This window comes from Athene noctua, chromosome 11 (genome assembly GCF_965140245.1).
Source record: "Athene noctua chromosome 11, bAthNoc1.hap1.1, whole genome shotgun sequence".
Taxonomy (NCBI): domain Eukaryota; kingdom Metazoa; phylum Chordata; class Aves; order Strigiformes; family Strigidae; genus Athene; species Athene noctua.
Genome location: NC_134047.1, coordinates 23,269,584 through 23,275,178, shown reverse-complemented (window position 1 = coordinate 23,275,178; position 5,595 = coordinate 23,269,584).

The window sequence follows — 5,595 nt, the reverse complement described above, 5'->3', positions numbered from 1 at the left end:
AGTAGGACGTGCAGAATGAAACAAGAGTGCTCACTTGCTTCTTATCCGCCGCAGGACTGGCACAAGCCACCGGGGCAGCAGGAAAGTGTGGGCATCCCACTGGGCACCCACCAGCCGTCCCAGCAGGTTCTGCTGCCAGCCCACAGCCCGGCCTCTGGTCCCCGCCAGTAGGGACTGAGGATGGGAACACGCAGACCCCAGGTTTTGACACTGAAGAGGCTGCAGGGCAGGCAGGGAGGAGCTGTGGTACATGCTCCTGCTCCCGGCACTCTCACCCTCCCCCGACCAGCTGATTAACCTCAAACTCTCGGGGTCCTCCCTGATTATCAAGTTATGTTTGTGGTGCTCTGAAAATACTCAGACATGACCACCACCTAGAGGCTAGAGCACTAAATGAAGCTGGAAAGATTTATAGTCAAGATGGGCCAAAAAGGGAGTTGGAAATATTTTATGAGCCCAAATCGAGCAACAATGAGTGTGGGGTATCTGGACCACCTTCCTCCCAGGCAGTGGTGGCCCTCACCTCAACTTCAGCCTTCGCGACAGCAGCGGGGATGCACCGAAGAGCAGAAGAATACGGTGCTCTTGTCCTCCCGTGCTTCCTCCCCTGCGTGAGGGGGGTTAAGGAGGAGCCCGTGGCTCAGCTCCGATGGAGAACGATTCCCGGGCACGTGCGGAGCAGCAGCTGCACCCCTCGGCTTCGGCTGCGGAGAAGCCAAGGTCCGGCAGCGCAGGGACACACGCAGCAGCTCGCCAGCCTACAGTACCTCGGTTATGTCACCGCTGGGTGTCTGTCCCCACCAGCAGCCAGAGGTTGGCAGCAGGAAAGTTTTTTCTTCTTTTGAGGTGCTGGGAGTGTGGCCAGAGGGGCTCAGACCAAAGGTGTGTACGGGGCTGTGTCCCCTTGCCTCCCGTGTGAAGGAACTGAAAGAAGTAATGCCCCAAGCACTCATCGACAGAGAAAACCTCAAGGACAGGCTGTGGCCTTTGGATTAGTCTAAGGAATGTCCCCCAAGGAAGCGGGAGTGTATGGAAGGATGCGCCCCCCACGCCCTTACAGTTGCATTGACAAACTCCTTAGATAAGCCTCGAAGGGGGGAAAATGGACGGAGTGAACCGTGGTGTTTCCCCTCAGGTATCACTGAGATACTTCGTGGCTCTGTTGTGCAAGCCAGACACCTTGCTTGCCTTGCTAATGACTTCACACCTTCGCCACTGAAGTGGTAACAAGAGCTGGTAAGAGGGGATCACCTCTGGGATGACCGATAAGAAGCATGAAGTCAGCAAAAATCTCTGGGAATGGAGGAAAAACCAAAGCTGGGCAGGGCGAGTATGACCACTGACTCGACTGGAACCCCCGCTCCACCTTTTTTCCTCGTCTCTCATGGAAATGAGTTTGTGGAATTACCTCCCTAGTATGCAAATCAGCTGATAACATGAACTTAAAAGGTGACAGAAACTTTGCTGGGTGTGCACCCACCACCCAAGATCACCAGACCTGAAACAACGCTGGATCCAGGGGTGGTGATCCGGATTTCTTTGACTCTCTTTCTCTCCTTTCCTTTTATTTCCTTTCCTTTCCTTCCTTTCTTACAGATTCATAAGAGACCACATCGCTTGTTATCCCTTTCCAAGTTTAAATTGTTTTCTACCGCAAGTAAAACGTTTTAACCGGTCGTTTGGCGTCGTTTCACCTTAATTCAGCCCGAGGGGATCACAGAACCGGTGCAACTCTCTGGGCATCCAGTCCAGGTGGTGACGAGGTGACGGGGAGGGGTAGAGCCAGGGGACAGCTCCAGGTCCTCTCCCAGCCTCCCACAGTTTACAACTTCAGCTCGTCCTGCGCTGGGGACGCGTCTTTGTGCTCGCCAGCCCCACTGGGTCGTCTTCCAAGAATTTGTCTAATCGCTTGCTAAACCATTACGATTTTGGGGATCCATTTGGGCAGTGCGTTCCGCGGCTTAATTACACACTGTGTGAAATATGTTCGTTTTGCATCTGCCACTTGGTAATTTCATTTGGTGCCTCTTTGTTTGCTTTGTCTTCCAACACAAGAGCCATCGACCCCTATTCACTTTCTCCGTGCCACTGCATGAGTCTATACATCTCCCTCCTCCTTTTTTCCCCTGTCTGTCAATTATTTGCAAGACAAAAAGGGTAATTTATTTAATTGTTGCTGATATAATGTGCTAAAACTCTCCTTTACCCTCAAACAGTTAATTACACTTGTTAATTATTTTAATTACTCCCAGGGTAATGCTCCAGGTACAGAGGAGGACCCCACCAGGCTACATAGGCATAAACACAGAGCAGAAAAGTCAGGGTTTACTCCAAAGAGCTGCGTTGATAGAACCGGTCTGCGACAGCATGGGTGGTGAAACCGGAGCGGGGAAAGCTTGGCCTAGATTTGCAAAATTCTGTTTGCAGCATGGAAAGATTTACAGGAGGCAGCCTTAGGGGAAGGCAGATCCTGCCGGATTTCCCTTGGACTGGGGCTGTCGAGGCTTGGAGAGGCGACTCCAGCCTTTCCTTCTTCAGCAAAGATGATGCTTCCCCTGCGAGATGGAACGGCGACTCGGCGGCGTAACAGCAGATAACGAAGGAAGAAATCAAAGCAAGGAAACTTTCTGCCCGGCTGGAAAGCCCAGGCTCAGTCCTACCTCTAAGGACAAGGCGTGTGCCTTGGGGAACGGCAGCCCCCGTATCGGTACAATGAGAAAGATCATTTGTGGTCTCGCAGAGCAGCATCTGCCAGCACCCTTGTAGCCAGGATGAAACCCGAGAGTTGCCGCAATCTAAACCTTCTCTGCAGTTACTTTTATCTTACTGGGGGAAAAAACAAACAGAAAAGAACGAGAAAGCTTTGTGGCTAAGATGTCTCACATCTGGTTTTAGCTCCAAGAAATGTACTTCCACCCCCTCCCCGAATTGTTAAACAAACAAAACCCCGGCAATTTTTCTAGATTTTGGCTCTCAGATAACTTACAAGCAGCTCTGACTGTGAATTCCACGCTACCCTCCATGCCGAAGGGAAGCAGCACACCTCACTTGGCGGGAGGGAGCCATTCCCGAAGGACAGGGCAAAAAGCTGTGTCCCGGGGTGCATGGGGGGGCTGGCACCCACCAGCTGCGTGCCGGGGACGCCGAGGGAGAAACCTTCCTGACCACTCTATTTTTAGGTTTCAATACAGCATTTTTGCCTGTGTTATTTATGCTTCCCCCCCACCCATTTTTTAAGAACGTCTGGAAATGTTTAAGATGTGTCCATTTGTATTAACGTGCCTTTGAGAGCTTTATGATGTCAATTTGATTACCGCTCTTTTTGAAACAGAGCTCTCTAATTTGTGATTTTATTCCTTTTATATCACATAAGCACCTACTTCATTTCACTGCTTTCAGGTGTTCCATCAATCTGAAGTTCAGGGTAATGCATTGGGACATCACTTACATATTTCCATCTGACACGTTTCGAGCGATTCCCTCGCTGCCACCGGAGGAAGGCAGTTTCATTCCTCCGAGATCCTCTCCCGACAGCCCCCCCCAGCCCCTTCCAGCACCGTCGGCAGCTAAATCGGGGCAGATAAAGGGTGTGGGACTCCTCTCCCCATCCCCTCCTCAAGCTACACCAAGCCCAGTCCTCACCACACTCCTTCAAAAGCAGGGGACAGTGGCCAGATGAGACCTCACCGGCTTCTGTCACCCACCTCCACGCTCGCTTGTGACCAGCTCCCCTCTCTTTCGGGCGCTGGGACGGTCTCTGGCCAGAAGCCACGTTAACATTGTTCTCTCAAAATGAGAGAGGCTCCTCGAAAGCCACGCAGCAGCGGGGCCCTAGGGGTGTTTTCGGCTCTCTGGAGCCCATCCAGGGCATCAGGTTTCAGAGCAGGGGCTCCCACGCCAGCTGCATGGGGAAGGAACATCACCACTGGGACAATTAGAAAGAAGAGCCATCCGTTTCTATTCAGGGGATTCAATTTTCTTTCTACTCTATCAGATTAACACCAATGTAACTCCATTAACTACCAGGGAAGTTGATCCGAAAATCAGACCCGTCAGATTTTTTGGCTTTTGCGTGCAGTCACTTCACTCAAAGGAGCGGAGGTGGATGTAGGATGGACCTACAAATGTATGTGGGATGGCAGGGCGGTTGGTTTTTTCTTCTCTTTCCCTCATTTACCCTTTTTTGTAAAATTCCAAGGACCTCACTGTGATTTCCACTTTCTGCTGGCTGATGATTTTTCCCTCCCATCCTTCCCCCTGTGCTGCTCCAGCTGATGATGGATGCCAGGAAGAAATCTAGAGGTGCTTCCTCTTACTTCAAACCCCACTTTCCAGGATGGTGAGCGGTGTTTTTTCTAAGCCTTTCATTGTTCTGACAAAACAAGAAGCAAATGCTTGCCCAAGATCTGTTGAAGATCCTCTAAAAGCAGGCATTATTGCGTGGAGTGGGACATCTCAGTACTTTCTCTCGCATGTCCTGAAGTTACCTCAGCCCCGTGCTGTGTTAAGACCCTGCACCAAAAGTTACACCATCAGTCCCATCAACGCACCGGGCTGGCAAGAGCGACAAAATAAAAATCCTAGTGAAGAGCTTTGCTTTGTCCAATGATTGCTACTAAGTAAGATCATTATGATGAACATCTGGAGCACAGGTCTGCTGGGGAGCGGCTGGGGGAACTGGGGGGGTTCAGTCTGGAGAAGAGGAGGCTGAGGGGAGACCTCCTGGCCCTCTGCAACTCCCTGCCAGGAGGGGGCAGAGAGGGGGGATGAGTCTCTGGAGCCAAGGCCCCAGCGCCAGGCCCCGAGGGAATGGCCTCAAGCTGCCCAGGGCAGGGTCAGGCTGGCTCTGAGGAAGGATTTCTGTGCAGAAGGGGCTGTTGGGCGTTGGAATGGGCTGCCCAGGGCAGGGGGGAGTCCCCGGGATCCCTGGAGGGGTTGAAGAGTCGGGCTGAGCCAGCGCTGAGGGATCTGGGGGAGTTGGGAACGGTCAGGGGGAGGGTCATGGTTGGGCTGGAGGAGCTGCAAGGGCTTTTCCGACCCGGATGGTTCTGGGATTCTGTGAACTTCCTTCAGCAGGAAGACAGGGCTGAAGCATTAACATAATCCCTCCCACGCTGCACTAAAATCAGGTGGTTGTTCAGTGCCATCTCCCTGTGTTAACCTTGACGCTGTCAGTGTTTTTATTCGGACGGGATCACATGGCCCCAGCCCCCGATTCCCACCCAAAGCGCTGCTGTCCCCTCCCCAGTGTCACACCACCGCAGGGCCTGGCACTGGTCACTCCCATGGCCAACCCTACTGAGCACAGCGGGACGTGCCCACGGACCGTGCTCACCCTGACACACGCGTCTTTTCTACGTGTAAGATCAAACGATTTTGCAAGGCTCCTGCTCAGCAGGGAACACCAGGGGTAGTGCTTGCTGCCTGCTCGTTAAACAGCACGTAAGGTTTGTCAAACTACCTCAAACGACGACAAATATCCATGTTATGACCAGCGGTATTGCCTCCTTTCACCAGGTTTCACTGTAAAATCCAAGTCCGCAGTCGTACGTGTGTCTTGTCTGGGAACTGATGAGCTATTCGGGCATCTCACCG